The 23,828-nt window shown below is 40.0% G+C and overlaps 1 long non-coding RNA gene across 1 annotated transcript in view; it reads left to right on the top strand.

Annotated features, from left to right (window-relative positions):
• The first annotated feature begins 9,375 nt into the window (after positions 1-9,375).
• The window catches only part of LOC125112541 (uncharacterized), an 80,091-nt gene continuing 65,638 nt past the window's right edge, over positions 9,376-23,828 (top strand). Inside the window, exon 1 of the long non-coding RNA XR_007131172.1 lies at positions 9,376-9,582. This is a non-coding gene — a long non-coding RNA (uncharacterized LOC125112541). The remainder of the gene's footprint in view (positions 9,583-23,828) is intronic.

Genomic DNA, 23,828 nt, shown 5'->3' with positions numbered 1-23,828 from the left:
ATTTTCTACTGTACAGCAAGGTGACCCAGTTACACGTACATGTATACATTCTTTTTTCTCACATTATCAGGCTCCATCAAAGTGACTAGATATAGTTCCTAGTGCTATACAGCAGGATCTCATTTTTTATCCATTCCAAAGGCAATAGTTCTGGACAAAACTTTCCTTGAAAAAGACACATGCACCCATATGCTCATTGCAGTGCTATACACAATAGCCAAGACATGGAAACAACCTAAATGTCCATGGACAGATGACTGGATTAAGAAGATGTGGTACATATACACAATGAAAGTTTATCTTTTACCTGCTTGTGGTCCTCACACTCCAGAGAGGCTAATAAACCCCCCAAAAGCCAAAAAAGCATTTCAGTCACTTAAGGCTAAAAATCTAAGCTCATGAAAAGGTTTGTCTCTGACAGAGTTCAAAACAAGAAAAAGAGGCACCTTTTTGAGGATGTTTGGCCCAATGGCCTAAGAGCTGACCACACACCCCAGTGTGTGCTCATTGTATATTCAGAGTGCTGGAGAAATTTCCTGCTCCCATAGCTTTCATTTTCATCTGATCCCAATTTTCCCACCCAAGAGTCAGACCACCCATGACAAATAAACAAAATTACTACCAAGAGCTAATTTTATAATGAAAACAGTTTGTATGTAAATGTGTGAAACACAGAACCGTCTATGTACCACCTCCTTTAGGATACAAGTTTAAGGCCAAGTTAGAAGTCTTAACATGATTCAGTAATTTGTTTACATATCTGAGATACAGAACTTTTAAATTTTTTTTAATTTTTAAAAATTTAGTTTTTATACATTTTAATTAAAGTATAATTGATTTTCAGTGTTGTGCTAATTTCTGCTGTACAGAATATAACATATATGTAATATATAATATATATAACACACATTATACATATATATTAATATATATTATTTTATTTTTCTAATACTGTCTTCCATAATATTCTATCCCACGAGATTGGATATAGTTCCCCGTGCTATGCAATAGGACCTCATTCCTTATCCATTCTAAACTAAATGTAATAGTTTGCATCGAAAAGAAAGAGACTCACAGACATAGAGCACAGACTTGTGGTTGCCGAGGGGGAGAGGGGAGGGAGTGGTATGGACTGGGAGTTTGGGGTTGGCAGAACTTTTAAGATTTTCAAAGTCATCATGCTTGTAACTGTTGGAGAGCATAGATGTGGTGTTGCCTCTGTGTTGCATTAGGACTGTCCACAAATCATATTATTTCCTAGAGCTCCATATATAGTAAAGGGAACTTGTACCATCTGCCTCATCATGTTACTGTAAATATCAAATACAACACTGGATACGAAGGAGTGTTGAGATGTGTGTCAAGTGCTGTATAAATATAAGAGATTTGTTATTGAGGAGTGTGTTTTCTTAAAGATATTTTAGGATTTATAATATTGTATATATTCTGGGCTTATTTAATAACATGCAATTTAGAGCTCCAATTCTCCCATCAATACCATTCATTCTTCAATAGGTTTCTCTTCAGCATGTTGGAAAGAGAAATTGACCTTTTTAATGTACAAAGAAATATCTTTACCTGACAAAAACATAGACACACTTTTTGGTTTTACTTTATGTAAATGGCTTTGAACAATTATAAAAGCACAGAGATGACAACTTTGAAAGAGTGAGAAAAACACCTAATCACAGAACTAATTTATTGGTCTTTTTATTTTTATTGATATCACATTTGGGCATTTTATTCAATTTCATTATCTCAACTTTGTAACTGAATACACTTAATGGCTGTTGTACACTAGAATTTGGGGGGGGGTCAAACTTTCAACCATTAAGAACAATAAATTTCAAGAAAAGTTAGAATGCTGGATCATTCACTGAACATTCACTACCAATATATTTTGGTTAATCTGTACAGCAGGCTATAGCCTTTATCAATATTTAAGAGTTAATTGTTTTCACATATAGAACTACGTTAACAACTTTTAATGTTACATTTAGGCGCTTCTTTCCCCTCAAATGCACTAGTTGAATTCCATTATAATTATTCATTCATTCATTCAATTATTCAGCAAATATATGACTGCATATTTTATGCAACACAATGTTCTTCTTCTTCTTCTTTTTTTTTTTTTTGTCTTTTTAGGGCCTCACCTGAGGCATATGGAGGTTCCGAGGCTAGGGGTCCAAATGGAGCTGTAGACATCAGCCTACACCACAGCCACAGCAACGCCAGATCCGAGATGCATCTGTGACCTACACCACAGCTCACGGCAATGCCAGATCCTTAACCCACAGAGTGAGGCCAGGGATCAAAGCTTCCTCCTCATGGATGGGTCAGATTCATTTCTGACTCATGGATGAGTCAGATTCGTTTCTGCTGAGCCACGACGGGAACTCCCAGTATGCACCACAGTGATCTAAGCACCAGGGGTAACTAATGATGACCAGCATCTCCTCGTGAGCCTTATGTTCAGGTGGGAGGAGGCATATAATGGAAAGGTATATTCAAATGACATATTTTCTATCGTAAAAAGCTCTATGAAGCTTAGCCAGACACTAAGTTACATAAGTCAATAGGTGAGCGTCATTCTAGAAGGAAGTCTTCTCTGCACAGTGTCATTTGAACAGATGATGTGTAGGAGCTGGTCCAGGAGGGTCTAAGGGAAGCACCTTCTAGGCAGAGGAAGCAGCTCCTCAAACGGCTTGAAAAGAGTCTGAAACACCAAGAAGGCTGATGTGGTTGCAACACCCTGAGAGCCTGGTGGGTACACGGTGAGCTCAGAGTGTCAGGTAGGAACTGTGATAGGATGATGTGGGTCTTAGAGGTCACGGTGATGAAGCAGGAGATCAACAAACATGCAGTGGGAAGTGATTGGAGAAGCCTAAGCAAGAAGGGGACACGGTCTATTTTACATTTTAAAAGCTAGCTGTGGGGAGTTCCCATCACAGCTCAGCGGAAACAAATCCGACTAGCATCCATGAGGACGCATGCTCCATCCCTGACCTCGCTCAGTGGGTTAAGGATTCAGCATTGCCATGAGCTGTGGTGTAGGTCACAGATGTAGCTCAGATCTGGCATTGCCATGGCTCTGGTGTAGGCCGGCAGCTGTAGCTCCGATTCAACCCCTAGCCTGGGAACCTCTATGTTTCATGAGTGTGGTCCTAAAGAGACAATAAATAAATAAATAAGTAAATACAAATTTAAAAAGCTCTCTCGGAGTTCCGGTCGTGGTGCGGTGTTTAACGAATCTGACTAGGAACCATGAGGTTGCAGGTTTGATCCCTGGCCTCGCTTGGTGGGTTAAGGGTCTGGCATTGCCGTGAGCTGTGGTGTAGGCTGCAGACGTGGCTAAGATCCCATGTTGCTGTGGCTCTGGCCTAGGCCAGCAGCTACAGCTCCGATTCCACCCCTAGCCTGGGAACCTCCATATGCCATAGGAAGCGGCCCTAGAAAAGGCAAAAAGATCAAAAAAAAAAAAAAAAAAACTCTGATGGTGGTTGGGAATGAGTGCTCATGGATTCCAGATAAAGTTGATACCAGACTCAAAGATACCAGATAAAGGTGATGATACTAATGCTCATGGGAGGTAATAGTGCCTTGGACACACACGGCAGTGAGAGGCATGGGGAGAGGCCGCCCATAGGAGATCTGTTTGGAAGACGAACCTGCAATATTCACTTATTGGAGGGCATGCCAATGGGGGGAAGGGGACCCGAGAAAATGCAAAGCCTTGTAATTTGTCCACCCTCATAACTGCAATTAGTTCTTTTACGTGTAGGAAGCCTTCGGGTTTACAGACCCTTGGAAGGGGAGGACGTGTGTAAAAACATTTAAGATTCTTGGAACTCCTCTAGAGTTTCAAGAGAAACAGATTGCAGGCCAGGGGAAAGGAAACCTCCATTCCTCCCTCACAAGAAAGGTACTTAATCTGCTCTGTCTTTATGGTCTAGAACCACGATATCAGTTCCCTTGAGTGTTCTCCAAACCACTAGACCAATGTTGTGCTTTGCTGACGTATCAGTTTTCCTTGAAGCCGTCAAGGGATTTGGAGGCCAAGGTTAATGTATGCATTTTAATTTTTAAATGTATGCATTCATTATGTAAACTTCATGTCTTGAATTTTTAAATTTACTTAAAATTTTATGCAGGTTAATTTTAATTGGTGTAATTTATAGTAGCATTTGTAAACTAGGAAGGAGGGTTGAACATTCCCGTACATTGTTTTCTAGATAAACTAGGAGATGACAAAACAGGCTCCTCAGAGGACTTTGAGTTTTGCCTTCAGGATACTAGAGGTCATGGAAGGGTTCCCTTTAAAGAACTTCAGGTTTGAGAAAAGACTGTTACAGTCATGAAGAAGTAGGCATGAGCCAGACTGGAGACAGAGGGGTATTGTGCATGTTAAAGCATCTTCAGCAGGAAGGAGATGGAGCAAGGTGGGCAGATTCAAGCCACCACTGGGCATGCTGATCATGAGTCTGGGGAAAGAAAAGGAAGGTTTAAATATGAGCCCTAAGTTTTCTGACTTTGGTCCCGAGAGGTTCTATTCACAAAGATAGGAAGCTATGACACTTACCCAGGTCAGAGGAGATGATGAATGGATTGGGTATGAGGTGTCAAGGAGACGTGGTCAGCAAGATCTACAGTCCTGGGGCTCGGGAGGAAAGTCCAGGCTGCAGTTAGGAGGATGGTAAGCATCTGTGCAGGGTTGTCATCCAAGCCACAGAGGGGAATGAGGAAGAAGAGAAGAGTGCTTCTGAAAGACTGAAAAATACAAACGCACCGCACACAAGAGGCAAGAAAGATATAAAAGGGGAGGAAGAAACCCAGGAGCACATGAGGCCAAAAAGAGAAACCACTTCAAGAAAGAGGGAGTGACCATCTGCATGGATGTTTCAAAGAAGCCAAATAGCAAAAAATTTTTTTAAAAAATGCCTGGGATTTAGCAACACAGAGATACGGGTGGTCTTATCAACACAGCATGGTGAGGACACAGCCAGATTTCAGCAGGCAGGGAAATGAGAAAAAAAGAAAGTTGAAACTGTGTGGCACTCAGTCTTCCAAGAGATTTGTCCAGGAAGGACAGGATAGAGAAGGTGTCCTGGGACCATTGGCAGGGGCTTCTAAGTCTTGAAGAGAAGTGAGGAGTTTTAAACACTACCATGAAGTGCTGAGCAGGCAGAGAGCTGCTGGTGATTTGAGAAAGGCAGAAGCATGGAAGAAAACATTTCTGAGTGGGCAAGGGAGTTAATGTCCATGCAATATGTAGAGCAAATTCGTAGAGCATTCTGGATGGTGAAGGCAAGAATGAATGGGCCAAGAACTTTCCTGCAGCGTTCGGTGATGAGGCCAATTTGGACACTATGAGTTCATAGTAGCCCCTTTTTTCGACATTAGACTTTTATTTTGCAGCTCTTGGAAGCCCAGAAGAGCCTAGAGGAGAGAATCCGTTGGATTAATTTTCTCTGGTGGTTGGATGGGGTGTCAGAAGGAAAACAGGGCAGGAAAGTTGGGGATATTGCCCAGATGCTGTCTGATGTCCTAAACCATGAGCTCTCACAGGCAAGAAGCATGGACGGAAAGGGCATGAAAGGGAGAAGGTAGTGATGGAGACGGAGACAGTGGAGACGCAAACGAACTGGAGGGATCAGAAGGAAGGAACAGGAGGCACAGGACTGAGTTGGAAGGGTTGACGGTGGTAGTTCCAGAGCATGTGGGTGCATTTTCCAATCTCCAGGGTAAACTGTCCTAGCCTGTGCAGTGCAGGCGTGGGTGACAGCGGTGGGAGTGGAGGCGGCCGTCACCGGGATGGGGGAGGTCAGTGAACCGAGATAGTACAGGGTTGGGCATCCATCCTTGTGAACACGGGACCAAACCAAGGTGCTGGTGATAAAGAGGAAATCTGAGAACCGGAAGCCTGGTCCCCCGTGAATGAGAAGGACAGAAAAGGTTGATAGATGGCAGCCAACAGGAGTTAAGTAAACACGTGGCAACGCTGGGAACTTCGGCGCAGTCAGGGCCATTGTTCTACATGATTAATCTGGACCAATATTGGGGACAGTCCGTGGTCTCCAAGTAATTTCCCCACTTGTCCTCCAGTGTCTGACCCCTTTACTTTAACTTCATTTTAAAAGGTGGTTGTTGTTTTTCACACATTATCGTCCCAGAGTTATTTCATAGCTGATGGATGCTCATGAATTGATCATTGGGAGACAAAAGAAAGAAAAAGTACCAGCACATGTGTATCTCATCTTTGCTGTGATGGGCATTAGGAGGGCTTAAAAAATAGTGAGATATAACCCCGTCCTTGGAATATTTTCAATAGAGTGGAGAAACTTGATATTGTCACCTGGGTGCTGTATGAGAAGGTGGACTTAGAAAAGTTCTGGATGACAGGAAGGAAAGGCAAGGTAGGGAAAACTCAGAGCCACTCAATGAAAGAACAAGGTCAAAAAAAAATCTGACTAGGAACCATGAGGTTGCAGGTTCAATCCCTGCCCTTGCTCAGTGGGTTAACAGTCCGGCGTTGCCGTGAGCTGTGGTTTAGGTCGCAGACGCGGCTCGGATCCTGCGTTGCTGTGGCTCTGGCGTAGGCTGGCAGCTACAGTTCCGATTGGACCCCTAGCCTGGGAATCTCCATATGCCGTGGGAGCGGCCCAAGAAATGGCAAAAAGACAAAATAAATAAATAAATAAATAAGATGATTGTCTAATTCTGCCTACCCACCTGTAGGTAGCCCGGCCTAGCTGCCGTGAGCGACAGGGAGCACAGGTAAAGATGCTGACACTCCTCAAGGGGAAAAACAGACCCCAGGAGTTCCCGTCCTGGCGCAGTGGTTAACGAATCCGACTAGGAACCATGAGGTTGCAGGTTCAGTCCCTGCCCTTGCTCAGCGGGTTAACGATCCGGCGTTGCCGTGAGCTGTGGTGTAGGTTGCAGACGCGGCTCGGATCCCGCGTTGCTGTGGCTCTGGCGTAGGCCGGTGGCTACAGCTCCGATTCGACCCCTAGCCTGGGAACCTCCATATGCCGCGGGAGCGGCCCAAGAAATAGCAACAACAACAACAAAAAGACAAAAGACAAAAAAAAAAAAAGAAAAACAGACCCCACAAGGGTAGGCAGTGTGAGTGGATGTTTCCTTTAATTTCTGTGGTTGCAGGGAGGACACATCCAGGAAACTCCAAGAGGTTCTTGATATTCTTAATATGAGGAACTTTTGACACTATTTAGGAAAGGATCCAGGATTTGACTTACCCTAGGGTTCGATGTGTTTCAAGCTCCAGACCAGCCATGAAACACCTCAAGGCCCAGACTGATGTGCTGGGAAAGTTTGTTCCTTCCATAAATGTGGATGCTTCTCTGATTGAATGACCACACAAGGCTCCTTCAGGGGGTCCAGACTCAAATATAGTCTACTGCCCTTCTAAGACCAATTTACCGTCCCGTGTGGGTCACTTAATGGTATGATGTGGGTCTGAACCAAACACACTTATGTGACTACAGCAGATATTCTGCATCCACTGAGTGAAATGTGAATATTTCACATAATGCCGTATGTGTGAAATAGTCAAATGTGTTGCATCAGAAAGGGGAAAAAAAAACAAAACAAAACAACTTTGGCCTCACCATGATGAAAACCTGTACGGTGTGTAAAGTGGAGGAGCGTTGGTTTGAATCAAGGGCCATCAACTACCAACTTTGTGGAACTGAGTATCCGCCTCCTTTCCTCTGCTCTGCCTCGGAGATGACCAGAGCTAACCCAAGGATAACTGAAAGGACTGGACAGGATGGGATGGGATGTGCTTGGCGCATCCCCTGGCGGATACAATAGCCAGGTGCCTGCAAGGGAGCATCACGGTTCTTCTGGGAAAAAAAAGTCGACAGAAAAATCAGAGGTGGTTGTGCACGTCAAGCAGGACCGTGATGGTAAAAGCAACTGAGTCCGGTTTTGTCCCCAGGAAATGAAAGTAATGAAACTTAGCCTACGAGTTGTCACATGTTAAACAATTTCATGAAACAGAGTGACGGGCTCTTAGGAGGTTTGCAAGGAAAAGCAAACGAGTCCTACTCCCTCGGGTGTTTCCTTCATTTCTTTTACACATCTGGATCCTGGATCAGGGTAAATGGATCGAGAGGTATTGCCCATCAGAGACCTCCTCCCTCACCTTTAGCCACCCTCACCTTTAGCCACTGCAGATAGTACGGCTTTCACATACGGGATGTGATGGTGTCTAAGGGTCTGAGGTTCCCTTAGGGGACTTGCACCTCTAAATCCTCACAAATGCACTGGAGACTTTTAGCAACCAGGTGACTTAATGCTGTGACAACTGAAAAGTGCCTTTTGGCTGCCCTTTTTTTATGGTTATTATTAAAAGAGGGAAATTAAAGAACAGTTTGGGGGGTGTTCCCATCATGGCACAGCAGAAATGAATCCCATTAGGAACCATGAGGTTACGGGTTTGATCTCTGGCCTTGCTCAGTGGGTTAAGGATCTGGCTTTGCCATGAGCTGTGGTGTAGGTCGAAGACGCGGCTCAGATCCCGAATTGCTGTGGCTCTGGCGTAGGCCGGCGGCTGCAGCTCCAATTAGACCCCTAGCCTGAGAACCTCCATATGCTTGGGTGTGGCCCTAAAATGACCCAAAAAAAAAAAAAAAGAACAATATGGGGAAAGTATACTTCCTCTTCTGCCCTGCTTAACTGAAGCTTTTTTGATAGTGTTGCGTTTTAACCTTTTCCAGGGTTATTCTCCCCGCTATGTAGGAGCTACTCAGAAAAGTTAATTCTGTTTCTGGGTATCTCTAATGTACAACGTCGACTGTTTAGAATGGCAATTAGGCTTCTTTCCACATCAAAATAAAATCTGAACATTCATCATTGAAGCAAAATTGATTTTGTGCTTCCAGACATGACCGAGTTCGGCAAAGGGATAAGAGGATAATTTACTTTCTGCCACCTCCAAAGTTAACTGAGGAAACACACACACACACACACACACACACACACACATATTTCCCTGACAGGCAGACAGGCAAATCACAGACAAAACTGCAGGGCAGGGGGATAAAAAGGGAAAAAAAAAAAAAATCTTGAAAAAGCTGAGCTCTTCCAGTCCCCTCCCACCAGGCTCCGTGAAGGATGACTTCAGTCCGTCTCCTAACTAATTCTGTCACTGTAAAATCCTACAGTCATTCTTCCACACATAAAGGACAAATAAGCTGGAGAGGAGGACCCAAGTGCTTTCATTTTTAACTCTTCACCAATGGAGGAGAAGGCAGAATGCCTAAGCTGTGTCTCAGTGGCCAATAGGATAGCTGTGTATCTCCCACGTGACTCACTGCCCCTGTCTTTCACATGGGCTGTAATTTAGTTCAATTCAGAACTGCAGATAGTACGGCTTTCACAGGAGCAAGGAATGCCTGGGCACAAGTGCCTGAGTTCCGAGGGACTTTGGGAAAACACTTTGCTCTCTCCCTCCTTCCTGGAATCAGGGATTCTGCACCTGCATCAGAGACCGTCCAGCCAGAGCCTCTGCTGTGCCTCCAGGGACCAGGAACGAGCACAAATAAGCGTTTTGAAATTGTAAGTATACATTTCTTTCCATCCAGGGTACTGGTTCCAATAGTTTTATGTCATAAGCATCCAATATGTGAAGATGTGGTTTTTTTGGTGCTCCTCTTTTATGCGTGTACAGAAGGGTGTTCAGCTGGCAGGAAAAGGTTTCCAAAACAATTGTTGCATGCTTGATTTGGTTAAAGATAAAGAATGAAAAATAAAAGTCAGGCATTCCAAGAGGAGCTGCAGGAGGCTGCACCTTGGAACAGTGCTCCGGCACGCTGCTTTGTTCGGAAGAAAAAAATGAAGGCACACACATATGTACTTAACTTCACTTCTTTTCGCTCTTGAGGTCTAATCAGATTCGATCCGTTCCCAAGAAAAATAAAAGGCAAACTTTGCTGACTCCACTGACAAGGACACCAGCCACTCTCCAGACATCTGACAGTTATTATAATTAGCTATGAAAGACGGCTAAGACACTTGGGGCAAGGAGCTCTTAAATTCTGAACAATGGCTTCAAGCCAGGGCTTTCTTTTTATTTATTTTTTCAACCACCACTTTTCATGTTCTAATCATAATAGAGACCGAACTGGTCTTTAGGGTTTTAGTCCACAAAATATGAAAGCACGTCCCGGCAGAAGGGAGAGGCTACTGAAAGGGGCCAGTGTAAAGACAGAAGCAAAGGACAGCTTTCTGTCCCAGGATCCAGCCTTCCATGTATAAAGATTTTTTTTTTTTTTTTTGAAATTCCTAATAGGGTGGAGTGAGGATGTGGGGGTAGGGAGGAAGCATGCCGAAGCTTCTTTATAGAAGAATGCTTAAAGAATAAAGTAATTGGGGATTTCTTTGGACTGGCACGCAAGGGTATCCTTAGCATTGAAGTCACATTCATGGTAAGATTTTTTTTTTTTTTGATGGAGTTTCCAACAGAAGCAACATACAAAGCAGTTTTTTTAATTAATAAAATAATTGGAAACAAATGGGGGAGAATGATCCGGTGCTATTGCTTTCTTTCTACATGCAGCGAGGGTAAACCAGCAATGCCTTAATGCCCTCACTTCTAGAATCATCCAAATCCTTAAAAAGTTATCAGCTAAGTCGCCTAAGAAATTAAACAGTAAATCCAACCGATGTGATTTTTCACTGATGCAGATTTTGACGGGCAATACCTCCAGCCAAAGGGGAGTTTGGAAGAAAACATCGTCCTTCTCATTTTTTTGAAAGAGAATATTAACTCCATCAATTATGGAAAGGAATTATTCAAAGGCTCCAGACATAACTAATTATGGCTTAAAGAGATCTGCCAGAGCAGAGCTTGCGTTCTAATTATAAAAGTCCAAGACGTTCGGGAGGCTTTTTTTTTTTTTTTTTAAAGAGGGCTTGGACACACATCTTCGCATAATCTTTTTTAAATACACCATTTTTTTTTTCTTTGTCTGCTCTCCTGTTATCCACACCTCCCCCACCACGGCCCACTGTGTGCCCAGACACCTGAAGGCCAGACATAATGATCAACAGAGCCCCAGCCTGTCTGGACTCCAGCCAGGTCCCCCTCTACAATCAAGGAGCCTGCACGCAATCCCTGCCTGGCCTATCCCCCTGCTCTGTGCAGATCCGGGATGGAAGTCTTACACATACTGCGGAAAGATTAAAGACAACAATATCCCCTTTCTCTTACCCCAGACAGCCTCAATTTTTAACCCTTTCGTTGCCTCGAAAACGGAGACGTCTTCTCCGTTCAAATGCAAGTCCCCGGAGGTTGTGGCGGGGGGGAGGTGGGCTGCAACTCCCTCCGCATAGTATACAGCTGCATGCGCCTCATTGGGTACAGAAATCACATCTCCACCGACCCACCGGGATATGTTAGGATGAACAGCGTGCTAACGCAACAAAACAGGATTTGCTTGTGCGGGAAATGCATTTTTGGATGAACTGAAGCTGTATGAAATCTGGAAAATGTCAAAGGTCTGTGAACAATTCTTGCAAAGCTTGCAGAAGGTTCTATCGTGTCTGATGATGCTGTTCTTTAAGCATCTCTCTCTCCCTCTCTCTCACTCGTTCAAGAGACACTCAGCCAGGCACGTATCTCGTTCTATCACGGAGAAACCCAGGTTTGCTGGTGATGTCATCACATATAAAATTTCGCCTTTGTGGGCCACATTTTCAATCACCTAATCGCCAGTGTCTGTTGGGTGTATGCCCATAGGAAGTTCACATGTGTGTGGGGTTAACCGACTCCCACAGGAAAGGACTGTTTTATTTGTAACTATCTTTCTCTTGAAGATGTGTTATGGGCAGTATGGCCAAATTTATCAAGATATATGTAGGCAGGCAGAGTTTCCTCGTTCTGGGAAGCCTTATTAATATGCTGGTTGAACATTTTAGAGGTGGCTGAATTTCAATGACGTGAATAGGATGTAGAAATGGTGAGCATTTTGCAATCATTGGGGTAAAAAGGCTACAATGTCGATATTTGTTATGACTTGGTGATTTTTATGTGCCACTCAAATTTTTGAAATCTATTAGATCATTTTTACTATTTACTTATTATGTAAGGAAAGAATCTACACAAATGATTTGGAAAGCAATGCTCATTTCACGTGCTCTGGGTTAGATGAGAGTTGGATTAAAATTGTGTGGGCTGGTATAGCGTTTGTATTTATTTTCAAGTCTCTTTTATGGGTCTTATGCTAAACAGGTATTCACCAAGCAAGCGTTCAGATTTTTAATGATGTGTGTATTTAAGTACATTATTTTATTCCACTTAACTCAAATGGAACAAAGTTTAATAATTTTAACAAAACACATGGACATATCTGAGATATAAACATAAAACAACTGTGTACACATAACTTCTCCTAATTACCAAGTTTTGGTCCATAGTTTAAATTAATCTTCATTAGGACAGGACAACTGGGTGTACTTACCAGTTCTTACGTGGGGAATATTTGACACATTATTTTCTTAATTTTCGTATGTGCATTTAATGCTTCTTTCTTAGAAGAACTTTCATACTTAGAAAAGGATTAATGTTGAACAGATTTGCAAATAATATGTACATGAACAGCATTGCTTATATGCCAACACACAAATTAATTTTTGCTGTTGTGTGATTGTTTTAAAACCAGTGAAAAATTTTTTGTTCTTTTTCTTTTCTTTTTTTTTTTGGCTTTCAAGTTAACATTATTGAGAAAAGTATGTAGCTTAAAGAACGGACGCATTTTTTGCTTAAGAAAAGCAAGCTACACAAGTTAGGTGACATTCTATGGGGTAAAACTCCAATGTGAACTAATAAATAACTTTTCTGAGAAAGTCTTGGACCTGACTCCATAGTTTTTACATAAACAGTTCTTCCATCATATAGTGGCGTTCTTGCCTGAGGATGAATCCTCAAATTGTTTTCTCAAAGACTAAAAGGCTAGCAAAGAGTTGGATTTAAAGTTCACTTACTTTCTAAAAACAAAACATGGCGTGGCCCACTGGGGATGCAGGTTACAAAAAAAGGCATCTTTCAAGAAAAGAAGATAATGGACTTGATTGAAATAGTTGAACTACGTAACGCCAATTCAAGAACAAATGGTTTTTCAGAGCATAACGGAGAAAGAACAATTTACTATAGTACAGTTTATTCTTCTTACACAATAGGAATGATTTATTTGAAATGGCAGAACAAACATAGTAGATATACAAAAACAATCAAAGACATCTTATGTCAGGGGTATATCAACATTCTTGTGTTTCATATATTAGAATATACTTAATTCAATTATTTATCTGAAGACTTTAGTTAAAACCTGTACTCTTGCTTAGCATGTGTTGACACTATAACCATGTATTTTTGTACCTCGCGTAGTATGCGTCGTAGGTGTAAATTATAGATTTGAACGAAGTCTTATGATCAAAAATAATTGTTGGTATTGTGTTATGATCAGTGTTGTTACAGTGCTCCTGAGTTAGAATATTAGCATAGTTCGATCCAGTGAAATTTGTATGGCAATGTTAGCTACCTGTGTCTAAGCTAGCAGAGGGGGTCTGCTCAGATATTGGTCAAATTAATGTACTGATAATGTAATTATTGCAGATGCCTCATATCCAAAACTATTTTCACTGGATCAAAACATATGATAGTCATTTGGCCAACAGCACAAAATATTTTTTTTTTAAAAAAAACCTCTCTGTTTCTTACCATTAGGAAGATGATTTTTCCAAGCAGCCTCACAGTCATAATTTTTCTTTATGAAAAGAGAGACTGGGGTTTCCCCCCTCCCCGCCCCAAACTTAGCCTTTAGGCATAGGATTTGGGATTAATTTGAGTGGACGCCTGGGCACTGCAGAGAGAAGGCCAGAAGGAAGGAAGAGGAACTGGTTTGGTGGCTTCATGCCTCAAATGTTATCCTTCCAAGCCTGCATGGAGACTGCCCTCAAAATCCATTTGAGTGAAAACCTTCAAAGTCATTTTCACAATTTTCAAAAGGTCCACCAGGGAGACATGTCCGAAGAGTGATTGAAAGTCCCGCTGCCTGAAACTCCCTGAGCCCAGGGAGGCACTGGGGTCAGATACACACAGGAACCACAGATAGGACATGAACTATGTATCGCACATTCGGAGGCTGAGAGAGAGACATTGGGGATATTTCACCCCAAAGAGATTTGGGGTTGATTATTGGCGTATCTTTTGAAACGTCAAGCCTGCAGTTCAGCTGAAATAACTTTTTATATGTACAGCTAAGACCAGATGGCCCTGTGTGCCTTTCTTATTTAGATGAGACTTTTCCTTTCAATAACATCTTTCTTCCTGACCTGCTTAAAAATTCCAGCGAATGAAATCAGCACAGGATTTTCAATTCTAATTGACCATGTGCAGAGGAAGGGCCAGTGGAGAAATCAGTAGAGGCATTGTAAACCTCCCTGCCTCCGTTTTTGTCTTTGTGTTTTCCCCTTACCAGCCAATCTAAACTAATTGAACATATTTAATTTTTACTCCTATTCATATCGCTGCAAGATGCATCCTCCATGCAAATGTCTTGAGTTGGCTGTTTCTGCCATTTCATCACAAGTAATTGTGTTTTAAAGTTATCATTTTCAGCCACAGGCTCTCACCTAGATGGTGAGCCATTTATTTGAAAAATTGCACTGAAATTTAGCATAATGGTTGAATTAAGATGAAAGAGTGATGATACTAAATTTATTTTCCTTGTCACTTAAATGAGTCATCACTATTGAAATATATATATGTGTGTGTGTGTGTGTATATATATATATATATATATATATATATATATATTTAAATTTATTATGAAAATAGCCACTATCTAAAATTCTTGGGTTCATTCTATGTATAGTTATCATTAAAAAAATTTTTTTCTTCGCATTTATTTTGGACTTGGAGTAGGAAAAGCTATATCAAGAATTTAAGATGTTCTATATAGTGTAGTTTAGCAAATCATATATGCTGTAAAAGTACGCATGTAAATTCTCTTTTTTTTTTCCTTTTTGACAAGTTGTCGACTCAGTTTTTTTCAAAGTTTATTATTACTGCAAAGCATCCACAGTGTTCTCTTTTTAAAAATTTAATATTAGAAACAGTAAAAATGTTAGGAGAAAACAAGTTTTCTTTCTGATACCGGTACTAATTATTATGACAAAGAAAGACAGAAAGAAACATGTACCAAAGGTGTATATTTTAAAAGCTGTACATGGAGATAAGAAAAACTCCAACCTAACTATGAGAGTTATTGAAAATCTGTTGGCCACATAGCAGCACTCTCTCTGTTTGGAATTCTTTGCTCATTCTTCTTCAGGTAACCATTTATCTCAAGCCGGTCTACTTGTTGTCAAAAATAGGATGCCCTCATCAAAAGCCACACTAGTGGAATGGTTTGAAAGATGCACCTTATGACTGATAAGATCAATTAGAACTTCTTTGCATCCAGATTACACAAAAATTGAAAAACAGTTGCTCACGGAATTCGTAACTATGAAGGCATGTTCTAAGCCACCAACATGTGAAGTCAATTCATTATGAAACTTGCAATTTTAATTTCTTAGATTGTCATATATAAATGTGTGTGTATACACATACACACACACACATATATGCCAGTTTGCATTACCTAAACATAAGAACGTTCATCATGCCATTAAATATCTATGTTAATTCATTTATCTCATTCATATTGGTGATTTTTTCCCACTGATTTGTGAATTACAAAAATCCATTAGAAAAATGGCATGATTATATATGGCAATGATTCAGCCAATTCCTGTTTCATTACCCTAAACGGATAAAATATAGTTAGAAACTGAAAAAGTCAAAATATAAACAAAAAATCAAAGTAAAATACAGAATCTAAGGTATCCCATTCTACATATGTTTAGCTTAAGTTTCCTTTTCAAACAGCAAATTTGAACAAGCAATGAATTTAACCCCGCCTGTGAGAGGAGCTGATGGATAATGGAGTGTTGGGAAGAATTATTAAAGTTGTATTCGTGTTGTAATTGCAGAGAGTCAAAGCTCAGACATTCAAAGCAGGCGCGACTAAGAAAGAGGACTCTGAACTCCTCCCATTTTCTCTTCTTCCATGTTATTCTGAAGAATAGACGGATTTTGATTTGGCAAGGTCCTAGATCAATCCCAAACACTACGTGATTTTTAGCATTTCCCTTTCCATGGGCTCAGGGTTTGCTCCTCTGCCGGACTGCCTGTGTGTCCATGTGCTTTAGGTGAACAGCAGGGGAGAAATTGTAATTATACCCAGTGCTGATGCTGGGAGATGTGTGAGATGTCTGCCCCATGCTGTTCCCTTCCGGCTCCCTGAGACGGTGAGGGTCTGTCTGAGACCGAGACGCTGAAGAAACCAGCCCCCTCTGGCTCTCCCGGGACCCCCTTTGGATCTGTGTGGATGCTCCTTCTCAAAGCTCTTCGCCAGCCCCTAGCACACATTCGAACCCTCGAGACTTCCACCTGCTGTGCTAGGTTCTCGCTGTTTCAGCTTAGATAAGCCTTGGCTTCCCCCTGAATTATGCAGCTAAGCTTTACCCTCGGAGCTGTCTGTTGTAAACTGGATGTTTTAAAACTGTGACGGAAGTGGGGCTACCAGGGTGTACAGGAACTCAAAAGGATATACGTCGGGGCAGAGGCCAACCTCTTTGGCATCCTGAAACTCTGCAGCGTTGAGGGCAGAATAAAAAGATTCCCCTGCATTCGATTGGACGGTTCTCGCATCCAGCACGAGGCCAGTGCACCTCGGGGTAGTCGGCTCCTCTCAGCTGATGCACGTGAGCTGGACTCTTTCTCCTTGTAGTGCATACGTCATTGGGTGTATTTCCTGCAGGAAAACTACTGTGTTAATGGCTAAGGTCTAACTTCTCTTTCAGGAAGGGCTGATCTAGAGAAAGAAAACAGTAGTGTGACAAGAGATTATGTGTGTCAGACCACGAGAGTGTGAGCTGTACCAGATCATGCAAAATGAGGGGAATATGTCACACACACATACACACACACACACACACACACACACACAAAGGTGCTTGGGGACATTTTCATCACACACATGGATTATCTAGAAGCCTGGGTGTAAATATAACCACTGGGGGATGGGAAACTAGAGCGAAACAAAAATTCCATTTAAGGTTTAAGTATCTAATCGTATTGCTTTGGAAACATTTGTAAAAAAGGACTATTTCACTCATTTGCCTTATTCCTCTTAGTCGTCTATCAAGACATTATTCACCCTATATTGGCAGGAAAGGAGACACTGACTGCTGCTCTGTGTGTTATCAGCCACTCTACAAAGTACCTTTTACCCTGAAAGGACTTAAGATTTAAGCCGACAACAGTGCCTGTGAAGAAATGCATTCTTGGGTTAGTGTGAGGACAAAAGAGGGTTAATTTTTCAAATCTCTGTGAAGAGGGGGGAAAAAAAAACTGGAAGATGAAAATCAAAGACGGAGCTTCTAGTGATTTAGTTGTATTTATGGATTATACTGCCTCTTGAAAAGAAGAAAATCAGAGCTGTAAGATGACACTGCAGGGGTTGTCTGGACCTTTCACGGAGTCTAAAGTCTGTGGAGTCAATGCTTATTAAGGCCTGGTCTTGACCTCTGCTCTGCTGACGCCTCCCTGGTCCAGGTGCAACATTATTGCAAGTGCTTTACTGTTATCAGACATGATATGCAAACTTCAAATCCTGAATGAACAGAGTCCGCTGAGCATACACACAATCCAGCAATTATGATGCCTAATATGATGTAAAATGAGTGAAGACCCGTAAACTTAATCCACTTCCTTTTATAATTAATAAACAGTGACAATAGCTCTTCTTCAAGATACAGCTGCTCAAGTGCAACTTACATGCAGCTAGCTTTGGCACTTATGCTGACAGGATCAAATTTGGCAAGAATATTTAAAGTAATGATTCCTGTCTCAACAAATTCTATTTGAATGAACGATGGGGGAGCATATATAACAATTTCTTTAAAAATCACATGTATACTCTGAGTAATACAAGAGGTCTCTTATATTCTAGGTTTTGTTTTTGTCTTTTTTAAAAAGGATTGATTTTACTTTTAAAAATGGCATTAACAGAATAAGACAGGAAAACACAAAATTCCCCAGAATTTTATCCTGAAGTATAGTAAAGCTTTTTCACTCTAACAGTTCTATAAAGTGTATTTCCATATTTACATAGGGTTTGATAAATATAAGAGAAAAACAATTTATACATATCCATTAATTGATCTTTTGAATAAAATTGCTATGTTTATGCCTCTGAAATGTTAGCTAACTTGTGTAAATCATATAAAATGACCCAAAATTAGCTGCACACACATAAACAGAAGAGAAATAAAGCTCTCAGGTATCAGAATACATTACAGAGATTTAGGATTTTATTTTATCTTTCTGCTGAGTGTTTAGCAGACAATTCTCTAAATTACATAAATTTACTCATTTTAAATATAAATTTTGAACTTCGAGGAGACAAATCTCTAACTTATAAGGAAAGCAAATGTTTTAAATTTTCACTAAAGGAGTCATACATAAATATGTCTTTTTTAGCTAGAATTTTAAAAAGTAGAAAACATTTCATTTTAAATTTAAAAATATTTCAGACTTAAATTTCAACTTAGAAAACATTTCAGCTAAAGCAATGTCATCTTTCTACCACCAAGATTTATAATTTTTAACATTTTTCCCTCTATTTACTCCAAGCCATTAAAAAATAAACATATACAATTGAAGATGTCAACTTTTTTGCCATTTCCGGAGGTCCTTCTGGCAGTAGAAGTAATCACTATGTTTTCTAGGTCATTTTTTCACACCTCCATTTTTACACTTTAATCACCTACTTAAGTGTCAAAAGATAGAAAACAAAAAGGGCCCAAGTATCAGTTATAAGTTCCTAGATTTGCTGTTTTTAAATTTACCTTAAAATTATTGGAAAATTTTCAAAAACGCATTCATTGGATGCCATATTTACTTATTTATTTTTGGTTTAAAAAAACCTAATGCTGATAAAAAGAAAAAAAAAAGGTTAAAAGATTTCATCGCCCTGCTCAATGAACTTCCTTGGTTTCAGAAACTGAGAAAATGTCTTCTGCTTCTTTTTATTCAAATGTGTAGAATTGAGTCATTTAAATCGTAAGCCTTGCATAAGGGATTGGTGATATGGCTAAAGCTTTATACTCTAATATGATCTCCATTGCTCTCATTTTATCATTTTCACAAAAATGCATGTTGTAGGTAGCTTTATGCATGAATATTAATTTTCATGTCTTATACTCTCATAGCATCTTGTAGAGAGAGGCTTATTTTAAATGGTTCAAAGGAACACCAAAGTTACCTCTTTGGGGGTTTGCTAGAAAAATATCAGCAACATCATAATTAAAGAAATGAGCACTGACATTATGGCGTTCTTTGTCTCTGTCTTCTGGAGGCAGATTTCCCTTAAGGAAAAAAAAAAAAAAAAAAAGAAGCACATGGGAGTTTCCATTGTGGCACAGCAGGTTAAGGATCTAGCATTGTCTCTGCAGCAGCTCAGGTCCCTGCTGAGGCACAGGTTCAATCCCCAGCCCAGCACAATAGCTTAAAGATCTGGCATTGGTCAGATTGTGGCATAGGTCAGCTGCAGCTCAGATTCGATCCTGGCCCAGGAACATCCATGTGCCACAGGTGTGGCCAAGAAAAGAAAAAGAAAACAGAAGCAAACGCATTTCTGAAAAAGTGTATTGAAACGGAGATCTTGATTTGAACACAGATTACTATGGTGTTGCATGAATGGTGTGGCAGTGCATTGCCATGGAGACCTCTTAATGCTCATACATCTCTGAGGGCCTCAGAGTCAAAATCCATACTTGCCTCTTTACCATCCTGTTATCTTAAACACAATCTCCAGAGAGAAAACTTCAGGGTTACATGAAGATGAGTGTCATTTCTTACCAGCTATTTAGGCAGCAGTACATCAAGAGACACCTACAGTCATTTTAAAACTTAAGTCAAGATCTTAATGCCTAAAGGGAAAAGATACAACTAACCTACCCAGGTTAGATGCTTGAAGGTGTTCCCCACCTAAACTATTTTCAACTTGCATTTAATTGAACCACATGCTATTTCAAAATTGGAGAATTGGTAACCACTAGTAACATGTATTCCAGGCAATACTTGAGCTAACATATTCTAAAGATATGACAGGCAAGTATGCATGGCCCCATCTTTTTTTTTCAGGTTCTAACCAGAGGATATTGTAGCCCTCAATAAATGTCATCCTGGGTCTTTTAGGCTAGGTGTTAAAAAAAAAAATGGCACAGTGATTTTGACTGCATTGTTTCTTAAGAGATTCTTTTGCTTTAAACACTTAAAATGCTTTGTTATTACAAGTATTGTATACCACATCTTTTATTCAAAGACATCACACATCTTTACTATAAAACAGACTCAAGGGTATGAAAAGCTATCTCAAAAGGCTGTCCTTTGATAACAAGGCAGGCAAAGCTGCAAACGTATTGTTCAAACATATTTGTTCAACTTTTTCTTTCTTTTCCTCTTCTCAGCCTCCTATCATCTTTATTAACATTCAAGCTATCAATATTATTTCTCCCCAGATAACTGCCCAGTCGGTGCCACTCATTGGGGTCTTTTTTTTGTTATTTCTTCAAAACATTCATCCATTCATTCACTTGAGTATTCTTATGTCTGTTTCTCATCACAGTCACACAACAGGAGCACTGGGTAAGGAGTAAGAAGATGTTTTATGAAATATCTTTTTGACTCTTTTTGGACTTCAGTTTCCCTGCCAGTAGTTTGAAGAATGAGGGCTAGTGAATTTCGAAGGTCTTGAGACATAGACCTGCATGATCAACTGACAATGAGATTCTGAACTCGATGAATTCCGAGCTCTCAAACTAATCTCAGTATATTACGCGTGTGTCAGAGGTCTGTCCTTGAGAACATGGAGTCACACTTGTACTTATTCAAGACTGTTTCTTTAAAGTCTTGAATTTTCTCTGTTTAAAGTCTTCCGTATATGATCTTTATTCCTATCTGTGCTTTCTGAAGGGTACTCTTCATCTAAATCTGCTGATTTCCTGTGTGAAGTATCCTTTATAAAATTGTATAGCTTAAGAAAATCTTGACAATTCTGCTAATGCATTTTACTGATGAGCCAAGTCAGCTCAGAGAACAACACGGTCACTTCTTTGTAAAGATCCTTTTTGAGTAGGATCGTTTTTGCAAACTCCACAAAAATCTTGACGCATTGGGTTGCACAACAACCTTAAAAAAAAAAAAAAAAAGGCTTCACTGTGGGGTAGATCTTGACTGTAATTACTGCAACTGTATGATATGACTTTGGGGGTTTTCCAAATGCTGATTTAGTCATTAACACTAAGAGTTACATAATAGCCATCCTCAAAATACTTCCCAAGTGATTATATGTTGAGTTACCCCTCCCACTATTTTTAGGATAGGGAATTGGATCCTTGAGAAGCTGTGGAGGAATTTTGCCAACAATTATAACCAGAATGTTAGCCAATTTACCAGGGTTCTCATGTTATGAACAACTTAGGTACATCATAAGATCTCTTGCTAACTCAGGCGATGCTTTAGGTTTAAACTAGTTTATAACTACCTACGTCTACTGAAATTCTGGGGGTAGGGGATAACTAGAAAGGGATTGAACTTAAGAGTTCCAAATGTCAGAAGCGGGGACATTAGCAAGCCAGACATCAAGGGAGCAGCATAGGGGTCTATGGAGGAAACTATCACACCAAGGGAGTTAAGTAGTCAATCTAAAATGAATTACCAAAAAAAAAAAAAAAAAACCCACCTGAAACATGAAAAAGTTAGAACTATATCAAGGGCTTTTTTTCTGCTAAAGCCTAGAAGACAGATTTAATATGTCACTTAAAGAACTGTAATCAACAGTTGAATCAACTTACGCATACGCATATACTGGGTCACTTTGTTGTAGAGCAGAAATTATCACAGCCTTGTAAATGAACTATACTTCAATAAAACTTTAAAAAAATTTAATCAACCACCACGCACGTCATCTCATGAAGCAGACAGAAACTAATTTTTTAAATCTATTGGTCCATCAACGTTATCTCTGCCTCTAGAATCATTTATAAACACAGAGTAGATCCAATAGATTTCATGAATTTAGTACATTAAATCACTTTTATTGACATCCACAGCATGCAAAAATCAAGTATCAATGGTCGTTAAACTAGCCATCATATGAAATTGCGGAAATGTCTGTGATTTTTCTTCCCCCTCGTTTCAAAAATAAAATCACTTTATTGAAATAATCATAGAAGCCTAAACTTTAGAAAGGAAGAAATATAGGAAAAATAAAAGATGCAACAGCAGGTCACAGTAAGTCTAAAATGTAGTTTCTTAGCTGAAAATACAAAATTAGATATTTAATGAAAATCATGTCGAATTTCAGAAATATTTACTTCAATTTGGACACTGTTATTATGTGAAGTTGTGGTACATTATAAGAGAAGCACATGTTAATACATTATACATTAATGATCACATTTGGACTTGTTAGGAAATTTTTAATTTCAGAACTGCTGTCAACATTAAGTTGAATTTATGCATCTGAATTTCCATTATAACTTTTTTGAAATGTGATGTTAAACCAAAGAAAGAACCGACCCAGGGAAGTGCAATGCCTAAAAAATATGCATAGAATAAAATACAACACTTTTATGGTCAAAAGGTGGATTCTTTTCTTTTAAGATATTTATTAGAGTCAAACATCAGAGTTCAAGAGTTGAATTATACATGTGTGAAATAATATTATTTTCAACCAGAAAAGGACTTAGAGATTACAAGGAGACAAAGAAACTGAGGTCTGAAGAGAGAAGAAAGAAATTCAAATTCATGGAATAAATTATCTAGAGTGATAGGATAGAATTCTTTCCATTTCTCAGGTGTCTCTTTAAAAATGCCTGGATAAAGGAAAACACAGAGAGATGAAAGCACAAGAGTTCCATTTGGTTCATAAAATGAGTTTTGATAAAAGTCCTCCTAAAGATAAAGCCAAGTCAATTAGTTTCAATAAGAAACATCAAAGTTCCTAGAGTGGCACTTAACCTCTTGGTTATTCAGTTTGTTCATTTGTAAACAGCCCAACATGCCACCCTATATACCTCACAATACTGGGGGTATTTATTAAGTGCTTACAACCAGCCAATAGGATTGCCATGTACCCTGCATCTAATTCTCGTCCACACTTCTGGGATGTACGCCCCATTATTATCCCTCTTTGGGACACGAGGAAACTTCGAAAGGTTGACTAAGTAGTAAGTCCAAGATGCTGAAATACCTAGAGGGTAGGGCTAGCGTTTGAATCCAGAAGCCAGACTCTTCACCTGTGTTTCTAAGTGCGTTTCTTCCTGGCTCTTCTTCCCTTATCATCCTGAAATGTGAAGTGATAGGTGTGGGCAAAATCAGCAGAATAATAAAGCATTTGACTAATGCAAGATGGGCTTACCTGTGGAAAGGAGGCTGGTCCTATCTCACATGGTGCTATATAATCCATTCTTGGGTGTGCGGGTCTGATCGCTCTAATGAGTTCTATTATGAGGAAGATTGAAATAGAACACACATAAGCACCATGGAAAAGCCCATTTATTTTACTTATTTATCTAAACTTCCTGTGCTGAACTCTCTTGAACATCAATGCAATAGAATTTGACCTGTGTAGATAAAACAACCTTCATTTCCACGCCAATTTTACCTGTTTTATGAAAGCGGTTTG

Source organism: Phacochoerus africanus, chromosome 12 (assembly GCF_016906955.1).
Source record: "Phacochoerus africanus isolate WHEZ1 chromosome 12, ROS_Pafr_v1, whole genome shotgun sequence".
NCBI classification, from domain to species: domain Eukaryota; kingdom Metazoa; phylum Chordata; class Mammalia; order Artiodactyla; family Suidae; genus Phacochoerus; species Phacochoerus africanus.
Note: the sequence above shows the minus strand (reverse complement) of the source record. Positions and strands in the feature narration are given on the sequence as shown.